Below are 11637 nucleotides of genomic sequence, written 5' to 3'. Positions count from 1 at the left end.
AAATTCTCCAGTTGGATTTATGACCTCATCTAGGAGGAATCCACAGATTGATTCTTGAATTGCTTTGATTCTTTCCGGTTGGATGAGGGCATTCTCCATGCAAGAAATCTGTCAAGTGCAAACACCAATATTTTGAATTAGTACCTAGACGGAACTAAATGCAAGTAATTGTTAGTAATGTTGTTCTACGTACATTGAATTCATGTTGTGATATCGAGCAGCGGCAGCAAAAATCCATCATGTAGTCACAAACGTAGTAGCCACATAGGTTGTTTCCTTCCGCCTGTCTCAAAATCTATATATACATACATATGTATATATATATATATGGGTTATGAAATATTGATGTTGATTAAAGAAATGACAGTAGATGTGCGATATGTATTCATACCGGCCAGTTAGTTGTGAATTCTAGTGGGGCTGGAGGTGACGATATTCCTATATGTTTTTGGAGGAAGCGAGCCCATGCTTTTTGGATGATGTTTATGAGGTCTTGGTAATAATATGTTGGCTTCCTCAAGGAGTCGTACACCCGAACTCGGCATCTATCGATCTCGATAATAAGAAGGATCTAGTGAAACCTGTTTCATGCACATATATGTATAAGAAATGTTGGATATATATACACATATATACAGTTAAGTCAAGAAAAAAGATAAAGAACTCACTCGAAGTTGTATGGAAGTAGAATGAATTGACAAGTATTCTGCTTATGCAAGGCCCTGAGTATGTTGTTCTCGGTCCGATTAGGCCATTTCCTGACACTCTCCTCATGTATATTACATGGGTCTATGAAGCCGACGTGATATATCCCTTTTCTCTGGCATTCTTGAACCTTCATCCTACACGATTAAAAATGAAGGAAGAGGATGAGAAAACACACAATTAGTAGAGCTATGGTACTATATACAAATGGTAGGACGAAGTACACTTACATACAAAATACATAGAGGAGAGACTTGTCTAGGACGTCTTGATGGTACAGATCATAAAGATTTTCAAAATAAATCCATATGTCATCCAACCCCCGATGGAAATGCCTATCTTGTACTCGGGCATGAAAACATATATCCTTCGATGCACTTGCTTTCATATACCATGCATGCAACTCACGCATCCTAGTTGGTAGCGTTGGAATCAACTCTTCCCACATAAGAGGTTCCCCCAACACGAAAGGTTTTTTATTTGCCCCTAGGTGAACCTCGATTGGAGCCTCTTCGAGCAGCTGAGCTTTTGTGAGGCCGCTTTCCAGCACAAACTGAGCAGTAGCTGCATCCTGGTCGGAGAGGACTTTGAGCGGGGGTTTCGATTGCTTTAACTGTTGTCCGAGCTGGGGAACTTGGTTGTGCAGACGGTTTCTTGGCTTCTCCCAGGACTTTGTGATCTGGCGGTCGTAGTCCGATAGGGGTGCGCTGTACTTCGGTTGGAGTAAAGATCTGAAGGATTTCTTATCTGCCTTTGACCATTGATGCACCGGTGGAGGCTTTTTTGGCGCGAAATGAGCTCTGACTTGCTCGCGCATAGTTTCTTCCAATTCATCCTGAGTCTTATGGTATGCTAACTTCGGTGGTGGAGGCTTTTCTTTCTTCTTCTTAGGGGTGTTCCTCTTCTTAGGAGGCGGCGTGACCTTTGTGCTCTTCCTCGCCTTCGGAGGCAGTGGCGGTGGGACCGAAGGCTTCGCGCTCTCCTTCTTCGCCTTCGGAGGCAGTGACGGTGGGACCCAAGGCCCTGAGCTGGCACTTGAGTCCCTTGCATCATCGGGAGCCGGACTGGGACTCTTTTCTGCTGTCGGTGCTGAGCTTGGAGCCGGACTGGGACTCATTTGTGGTGCCGATGGTGATCTCGGAGCTAGACTGGGACTCTTATGTGCTGCCGGTGGTGATCTCGGAGCTGGACTCTGACTGGGACCTCTTTGGGCTGTTGATGTATCGGCAAATTGTATCCTAGAGGCCAATCGTATGTACTGCTTGTTCCAACAGATCCACGTGTGCATGGCGTGTCCGAGTTCCTCTTCTCCATTGCCTCCAGGGATCTCGAGGTCGAGGTCTTCCCATCTTGGCTCGACTCGATCGACCATGACCATAGCATATCCTTCCGGAATCGGCCTGCCATGAATTGTCCCACCTTGGACAGGCACTTCAGCAATGCCGTGCGCGACCAGTTTTATCTTTTTCCTCTGCTGATACAGAAGCTCGCAGGGTGTCCTCACGGTGATGTCATCCACCGGGTAATGTTCTGACTCGTCCGCAACCACTGTGGGTTGACCTCCGGCTGGGTGCTCCGTGGAAGCGACGCTGCTATGGCGTTGCGAGCCGGGGCTGCTCTCCAAATTGGCGGCTGATCTGGCTTCTTGTTGGTGTGACTGGCTGCTACCTGCCATTGCCCCTTCAATCGAAGCTATCCTCTGTTCTAGGGCACGCATCTTATCTTCCTGTTCAGCCTTCTTCCTGGATCTGCTTCGATAGGTCTCAATGTCAGCACTAAAGCCATGCTTCCATGGAACTACACCCATACCTCGCACATGTCCTGTGTGTTCCGGTGTCCCGAGAGCATACGTCAGCTCATCTTTCTCTCTGTCGGGCTTGAAACTGCCTTCGGACATGGCCTTTAGTGCCTCATCCATCCTGTTGGCCGCTTCTCTTATGGCATCGCTAGTAATAAGCGAGCCATCTTCCAGGTTTAGGGAGCCTCCATGAGCCTAGAAGAAATGCTTTGCTCCCTCTGGCCAATCAAAAGTCGCCGGTACGATTCCCCTCGCAGTGAGGTCGTCTTCCATTTTCTGCCATTTGGGGATCGCCGTCGAATAACCTCCTTGCCCAAGATGATGAAAGTGTATCTTCTTGCTCGCATTCTCTTTGGCTTGTGCTGTCCTTTTCTCACTAGCCTCGGACAATTTGTACTGCACAAATGCATCCCAAAATGGATGTGGCTTCTTGAAGTGCTTCTCGAAGTCTGGCACGCGGCCCTTCTTTATGTAGTCTTTGTTCAAGTTCTTCTTGAACGTCTGGAAAGAAATAGCCATCTTCTCCATGACCCAATCCTTAAAGATTTCTTCTTTGTCCTCTGGGAACTAAAGTGTTGTTTCACATCATTCCATAGCATTTGCTTCTCTGTTTCAGGGACGATGTCAGCATCATTATCTATGCTTTTGGTTTTCTTCCAGAGCTTGAAGCTAATGTGGATGTTCTCCCTGACATAACATCTGCACTGATTCACCACAGTCGTCTTAACCCCCTTGGGAGACTTGGGTTCCCCATCCGGGTGCAACGAGGTGATCGTCGTACGGCCCTCCATCTTTTTCTTCGAGCCTCGTTTACGTTTCGAGCTCTTTGATCCGGAAGCCTGAAATTATATATATGTATATATATAACTACACGTTTGCGATACAAAAGTATGTCATATTCTGTGATCGGATTCCATATATCTCGGGGATGTCATCTTCCACATGCATTTCTTCCCTAGTTTCGGCATCACCATCACCAATATCATTGAGATACTGGCTGCCATCATCCTCATTTTGTTCGTCTTGGAAAGATCCTGCGGCCTCGGTGCCTGCTTGGATCATTTATGGAGCGCGTACTCGTCGTCTTCGAAATCACGTTGAAAGGGATCTATCTCGATCCCTATGCAAACATATAATAATACGCGGAGTTTAGGGTGATACATATGGAATTACGTGTCATGATAATATGAATACAACAGATAATATGAATTTTTCACGAATATAAGAGAAATTTAAAACATGAATACATCAGAAATACATCAGGTATACATCATATTGCAACAATATAAAAAAAATAAACTCATATATATAATACATGATTATACAATTTTCCAACAATTTTCAACAATAAATATGTGTCATGAAAATATGAATACAGCGGATAATATGAAATTTTCATGAATATAAGAGAAATTTATAACATGAATACATCATAAATACATTAGGTATACATCATATTACAACAACATAAAAAATATTAAACTCATATATATAATACATGATTATACAATTTTCCAAAATTTTCAACAATAAGGAAATGATTCTACGATTCTCTAACAAGTTTCGACAATAACGAAATGATTCTACGATTCTCCAACAATTTTCCATGATCCTCCAACAATTTTCTAAATTATCTATGATTTTTCTATCTATTTCTATAGTGTTCTACCTATTTTTATAATTTCCTAACTATTTTCTCCTATTTATTTCCTATGTTTTTTGACTTTTCCAACATAATTAAAAAAATCCTAAGTATTTTCTATAATTCCCCAACTATTTTCTATATTTCCTAACAATTTTCTATATTTTCTAACTATTTTCTACAATTCTTACAATAGTCCGAATAATAAAAAAAAGCTGATGTCAGCACGTAGTAGTGCTGACGTCAGCAAGGGCTTACGTTGCCCTGCGTCGAACTGGGGGCGGCAGGGTGTCGCCGGCCGGCGAACAGGGCGGCTACCGCGCGGAAGGGGCGCCGGCGGTCCGGGGCAGGAGGGCGGCACGTCGGCAGTCCAGGGGCGGCGCGCGGTAGGGACGGCGGCCGTCGTGGGCGGCCGGGGGGCGGTGCGGGGCGGCGGCGGTCGACCGAAGCGGGTCCCGCGGCACGTGTCGGTGTTGAAGGGGGCGCCCGGGGCGGTGGGGCGGCGACGAGGGCACGGCGGTCGAGGAAGCATAAAGCGGCGGCGGGGCGAGCGCGTGGTCGGGTGTCGTCGAGGCAGGGACCGGCGAGCGGGACGCGCGCCGCGGGTCGGCGTGCATGGGTGCGCTCGGTGTGGAGGTCCGGCGGCGGAGGTCGTCGGAAGGTCCTCCTGCAGCGGCGGCGGTCGCGGGACGGCGGCGACGACAACGACGTGAGTGAGGGAGTGAGATCGAGAGGGCGAATGGGGAAATCGTTTAAGTGCTCGGTTATATATGTGCGGCCTGTGGCAGTTTAGTACCGGGCGCAGCCACGACCTGGTACTAATCTGTTCACTTTAGTACCGGGCCAAGACTCTGCCCGGTACTAAACTGCCTCCACCGGTGGGAAAATTTCGTGGAGGCAGTTTAGTACCGAGCAAAGCCTTGGCCCGGTACTAAAACAAAACTTTTTATATTTTGTTGCCATTGTTTTTGGTAATGGATTATGCATTTCTAATCGGTAAAAAATTGATAATTTAATTTAAAATAGAAGGATATAATATTTTGAACATGCAAAATTATTGTATAATACTTTTCATTAACAAAAAATTGTAGAATATGTTTATGCGTATAATATTTGTTTCACTTTCCTTTTATATGTTTCTGGTGTGTAACATATATTTAAAAAATTCATGAAAATGCTAATATATGTTATTTAGATCAAGAAAAATGGTAACATCGCTTTGGTACTATATATTACTTATGGTAACATCTTTGGCTACTAATTGATATTACTTGTGCTAATATATTATTCACTACTAGAATCGGCAACGCCCCCTAGTGTCAAGAGGGACTCCCGTGTGTTTTCTACAAACACTTGGTAATCTCCTAATATTTTCCATGTGTTTATAATCGACGCACGGGAAACTATTTCAGCACACGGGATCATATTTATCTTTCCTAGAGTTGCAATTGAACACACGGGATTTTAAAAGATACTTGGTAACTTTCTAATATTTCCCATGTGTTGTTAATGGACACTCGGGAAACTTTTTTCTGCACACGGGATCATATTTATCTTTCCTTGTGTTGCAATTGAACACATGGGATGGGTTATAACGCACGGTAAAATTCTGGGAAAATTTCCCTAGTGGTCATAAGTGCACACGGCAAGCTTTTTGTTTACTGTGCAGAGAAAAGATGATCATCAGCCAAGTAACGGGAGCTAACGGAAGGAAATATGACTTTTCCCATGTCTGTTATGTAAACACACGGGACAATTTGAGGAGCAATAAAAACAATGGGTTTATTTAAAATTAGTAAAATACTGATCTTGTACAAATCAAATTTCATTGTAGTGGCTAGTCCGCCATAAACAGTAGAGCAGCTCATGGGTTCGAACCTCATGAACTTTTTATTTTGTTTCGCAAAGTTATTTGAATAACATGGGGGCCCTACAGTTGGAAATCCAAGTGTACGGGAGGCAAAGTATTTATTAAAATATTAAAATAATTTCTAAATGTCTTTCTTTTTAGATCAATAATTTCTCTGCATCAACCTCCTACGTGTGCTTTGTTTCTCCAAGATCTCCAATGGAGTTATTACAGAGGATATTTTTGAACTTTTTCTCACTTTAAATTTTTTAGCAACACTTGACTGGCTAATAACTACTCCCTCCATCCAACTATCCAAGGTCTATTAAAAAATCTGAAAAATCCAGGTATGCAAGGCCTATTCCAATTTTTCTCGGAGTCATGGCGTGCGACACTTTGTGGACCGTTGCGGAGTAACTCCGTCCCCAGATTTATTGTGGCACCATAGTTTTTTTTCTAACCTATCGCACGTCCACCCATGCTCATTGGATTCCAGTGCTAAACTGTATGCGTTAAACGGGGACAAATTAATTATATTTTTCTTCAGCTTAACTCTTCTTTGGTCTTTGAGACAAAAACAAATGGATCTTGGTTAGTTGAATGAATGGAGTACAGCTCATTTTGGGGTCCCACAATAGTTTTGTGAGATTTTATTAATATCTATTTGGATCCAAAGTTGCTAAATTTTAACAACTAAACTTAAGCAAAAGGATCCAAATGGAGCCTATATCGTGAAGTGAATCTATTTATTTGCACATCAATTGAGCGATAGTGTTATTTTTGAAATTATAGTATAACCATTTCAGCCTAATAGAAAAAAATAAATAACTTTTATACTAAGTGATAAAATTAATTAACAAACATACCTGCATATGGAATTACTTATATAGTGACCCTCCTCAAAGTGGGGCCCATGGCCATGCCCCACACACTGGATTTCACTCACGGTTCACCTTCCACCACAGATCCGATCTTCGTTCTTATCCTATCCTTGCTGCTATGAGCAGAAACATTTTTCTTCACTCCACGCTCTCAAGCTCATATCGTCTCCCATCCCAACCATTAATGGAGCATCCGGAGCAGATGCAAGTGCGTGGAGCCTCGAATCAAACTGCCCTTCTCCGACCTAGCACGGATCATATGTGGTCAGCAAGTATTGAGATTTGGGGACTGATGCAGGGAATTGGTAGGTTATGGATGTCTTCCTGATGTTTCTTTTCTGCAATAAACTTGGTTTCTAGTGGATTTGGCTATTGAATTTGCTCGAAAAAATTATTGAGTAGCTGTATCTTGTTTGCAGTGCACGAAAAAGAAGATGAACAGCATAAACGTGATTTTTTTTCTCTCTATAACTGGATACGCTTATTCCCATTTCCTCCCAAAGTTTCTTGTCGCTTCATTTTTTTCCACCAAACAGAAGCTTCAAATTCAGCTCGCCCAGAACATGGATTCTCCACTTATCCTCAGAGATTAACTCTTCCAATTTTTTGATCAGTGGACCAACTCCGCTCCCGCCATCCTAAAATATTTTTCGCTGACTTGCGCGCGCCACCCAGCAAATATGGCGGGCTTGGACCCATAAAGTAAAAACTAACACTGCACGTCATCCTATAATCTAGCTCACGCCGCCGCATCCTTCCTCCTCCCATTACGAACCCAGCCTCCCTCCGTTCTCCAATCGAATCCCGCCGCCGTACACCTGACGCCAGGTGACCCGACTCTGTTGCACATTGGGGGCACCGTGGCTGCTCAATGTTGTCGTACGCGTGCCGAGGATCTGGTCGGTGCTCCTTCCATCACCGCCATTGCAGATTAGAACGGGCCAAAGTCCCTCCAACTCAGGTGAGTGCATATGGGATCCAACGGGTTCTTTCCTCACGTCTTAATGATTCTTCCTTTTTGATTCTTCCAGAAAATTCGATTTGGTTACGTTTTAGAGGATTAGTCGCTGTATAATTTATTCTCATTCTATATTAGGTTGTTGTACAACTGCTATTTAAATTAAGTCTGTCTTTGATTGGCAAGATTGACATCCTCTTGTTTTTTCTTTATGTCTGACATGACGTTTAAGCACGATTGTTCATCCAATTTTCATCAATCTTTTATTGCTAAAGTACTCCTGGTTTCTTCTAATTAGCAACAAATTAGATGTAGTACGCACTTATATTTTGACGTAGTGTTGCTAGCCATATTCTGAAACTCAATCTGATGGGCTAAAAACAATCTAATATGATCTTTAGTTTGTGGATCATATCCGTCCATGTATGCTGCTCTGTTTTGTCAGATATGTCAGTTACCAACTGGGTTTGTGAATGCACACATTGAATTGTTGATTCTAGTACTGATTATGTGTATGCATAATAGAATTTTTGTTTCTTGAATTAAATAAGTTGGTCTGGAACCTTATTACTCCCCTCAGTTTATGAAAAAATAAATTCTGTAACTAACAATTATGTGCCACTTTTCAAAGGATAGGATGGCAAACCACCGTAGTTGGATGTACACTGGGCGTAGGAATCGGGATGAGATTAGTGAGGAGTGGATGCAGAAAACCACAGGCATGTTCGCAAAGTTACATCAGTAGAAGTGAGGCATGCAAGATGTACCCCCCAGTGCAGCAGTACATGCAGGTTAGCTGCAATTTTTTTGGTGCTTCGTGAAAATAGTTTTCTATACAACAATGCACACCATTATGGCACAATTTATTAAACTAGTTGATGAAATAGGGTCAATTATTTACTGTTCAAGAAAAAAAATAGCACTGACTTTAAACTGAATAGACACTAGTATTAATTACTTTATTACCATGGATAAACTTAACATATGGTGATATTGTAGGCAATTCCTTATTGGTTTGCAACGTGCCCAAACGCATGGCGGATGCTCGCAGAGATGTGGAACACCCCTGAATGGATAGCTAAATCAAGAGCAGGCAGGGCACGGAAGGAGAAGAAACTTCGAATCCATCGCCAAGGAAGTGCTTCTGCTGCTAGGTACCAAAGAAATATGGTAAGCTTAGTTTACAGAATCAGTTTGTACTAGGCCACAACATTGTTTCTTTAAATTACATGATTATTATGGATGCTCTTATACAGATATGGAATAGAATAACTTTCTAGTCTCCTATATACAAGCGAATAGTGTTATAGAACATGAAAAATATGACAATTGAGAAATATGTGACAATTACTTAGCTGATTGTGAACCTTAGCTTCATTTCCCTAGGATGATGTTGAGTGAATCCCAATTTACATTGTGCCTGGTTGTAGGAGAAGAAGTTGAAGAGGCCAGTTCCTGAAATTGAGGCCTACCTAATGGCAAGAACAGAAGAGGGGAAAGATTATGCTGATATTGATGCTCATGATAATGTTGTAAGTTCTTGGATCATAAACTCAAGAGAAACTGATTTTGAGGCAAAATTAACTTTCTCATAGAAAACACTTGGCATCTATAGATGGCATATGCAGAAGCTTGTGAAGCATTGCATGGTCCTGACTTCGAATGGGACAAATAACCCATTGATGGTGTAGCTGCATACAAGACGGGGCATGGCAAGAAGCATGGTCGTTATCTAGTCGGAGATGGCATGGTCAGCACACCAACAGTGCTACGTGAGGTGCGAGTATCCAGCACTGCAGGCGAGCCAACAGACCAACCACCACCACAACAACAAAGACGTCGACTTAATCCTGAAGAAGCGTAGCAGATTGAGCAGCACATGTATGAAGAGATGGAGCGATGGCGGCAGCAGGAGCATGAGGTGATGGAGCGGAAGCTGCAGCAGGAGCGCGAGGAGATGGAGCGGAAGCAGCAGCAGGAGCGTGAGGACATGGAGCGGAAGATGCAGCAGAAGCACGCTCAGATGGAACAAAAGCTACAACAGGAACGTGAGGCGTGGGAGTCTGAGATACAACCGGAGAGGGAGTACTATAAAACTGTCATATCTGTAAGTTTATATGCAACATCTTTCCCTTTTCTAGAAATGCATTAGAAATGTAACATAGCATGTATATGCAGGCCATTACAGAACGCCTACAGATGGACCTTCCTCCACCTCCACATCCTGGACATGCAATATTTTCTCATCTGGTAAGCACTGAATAATATAGTTATATTATTGTACTTATTTAAGTTAGTGTTGCTCATGTTCACTACTTGTTCTCTTTCAGTCTACATGAAACTTGGGCCATGCCTCAAATGCTCCAAGTATGGTAGCAAGAGAGATTGGTTCATCAGATGCAATGGTTAGCATGGCAATTCTAGGATTTACCTCATAATTTTCTTTCTTGGCAGCAATGGTTTTGTTGAATAATGTCAGTATGTTCAACAAACCGTTTCTTTGTTTTGTATATTTGTATATATGAACCATCTATTCAAGTACTAGTTATCCAGACTTAAGCCTATGCATGTACTGTTTCAGTGACCGCTGCCATTAAAGTAAAGTTGGATTTGATCATCTATTATTTCTGTGGATGCTCGATTATGTGCTTGTAGTGCTGGTGTGTATAAAAGTCAAAAATATGTAAGATTGAAGAGGTCTATTGAGTCATTGTGGTGATTCTTGCCTGTATAATAAAAAAACAGGGAAAGTAGGGCCACGTGTCAATAGTAAAAACATATGTAAATACAGTTTGTTGTGTGTTTTTCTCAAACACACGGGAATTAAAAACTACACGTGTCATCAAACTATTTATCCATGCACATGTCTCTCCCATGTGTCACTAACTAAAAAACACATGGGAACTTTGCTACTGTTACTGTTACCTAACGGAGACTACGCATTGTTCCCTTGTGCTAGAATTCCCGTGTGTTGAATTGACACATGGTAGCTTATAGTAAGTTCCCATGTGTTCCTTTAAAACACTCGGAAATCAGAACACATGGTAAACTATAGTAGTTCCTATGTGTTCCTTTAAAACACTCGGGAATCATAACACACGGAAAATTATAGTAGTTCCTATGTGTTTTCTGAAAACACTCGGGAAATCCAATGTTTTCCCTACTTTTCTCTCCCGAGTGACTAATCCCTAGTGTTGGCACTAGGGAAAGGAATTTCCCAGTATTTCCAGCTCTTTCCCTTGTGTCCTTGGCACCAGGGAACGTAGTAGATTCTATTAGTGATTTATGATCACAAAAAATTCATGAAAATGCTAATGTATATTACAAAAATCACTTAATGAAATTAACAATAAAGTAAAATATAATGGATACACAATACTATAACTCAACATTATTTAATGGAACATTTACAATTTTATTTTTGACGAACGTCCCTTGGTCATGATCGCGGCGTAAATAAGGAGTTTCCTCTTTGGCTAACAAGATGCTTGGGTCAACATCAACCGAGAACGGAGGACGGTCATCAAACTGAACAAAGTCTTCTGACTTGTCCGAAATATCCTCAACTCCAATGATTTTTCGTTTTCCTGGAAGAACTATGTGGCGTTTTGGCTCGTCGTCGGACTTGAATGAATTTTTCCTAGGCTTGCTTGACATGTCCTTCACGTAGAACACCTGTGCGACATCCTTGGCTAGGACGAATGGTTCGTCTTTATATCCAATTTTTTTGAAGTCCGCAATTGTCATCACATACCGGCCTATCGTTATGCCGCCTCCAGCTCGGTTCACCCATTGGCACCGAAA

The 11637-nt window shown here is 42.4% G+C and overlaps 1 long non-coding RNA gene across 3 annotated transcripts; it reads left to right on the top strand.

Moving 5' to 3' along the window:
- The first annotated feature begins 6894 nt into the window (after positions 1–6894).
- LOC120660189 lies at positions 6895–10454 on the top strand. 3 transcript variants are annotated; one of them, XR_005669421.1, is made up of 8 exons: positions 6895–7180; positions 7295–7836; positions 8465–8624; positions 8833–8987; positions 9264–9365; positions 9449–9940; positions 10012–10083; positions 10164–10454. It is a non-coding gene; the product is annotated as an uncharacterized LOC120660189 (long non-coding RNA). The 3 variants fall into 3 exon arrangements; XR_005669420.1 differs by having other exon boundaries at positions 6897–7180; positions 8470–8624; positions 8833–9003; XR_005669419.1 differs by having other exon boundaries at positions 6897–7180; positions 8833–9003.
- Positions 10455–11637: the final 1183 nt, after the last annotated feature.

This window comes from Panicum virgatum, chromosome 2N (genome assembly GCF_016808335.1).
Source record: "Panicum virgatum strain AP13 chromosome 2N, P.virgatum_v5, whole genome shotgun sequence".
NCBI lineage: Eukaryota > Viridiplantae > Streptophyta > Magnoliopsida > Poales > Poaceae > Panicum > Panicum virgatum.
This window is presented reverse-complemented; position numbering and strand designations above follow the sequence as displayed.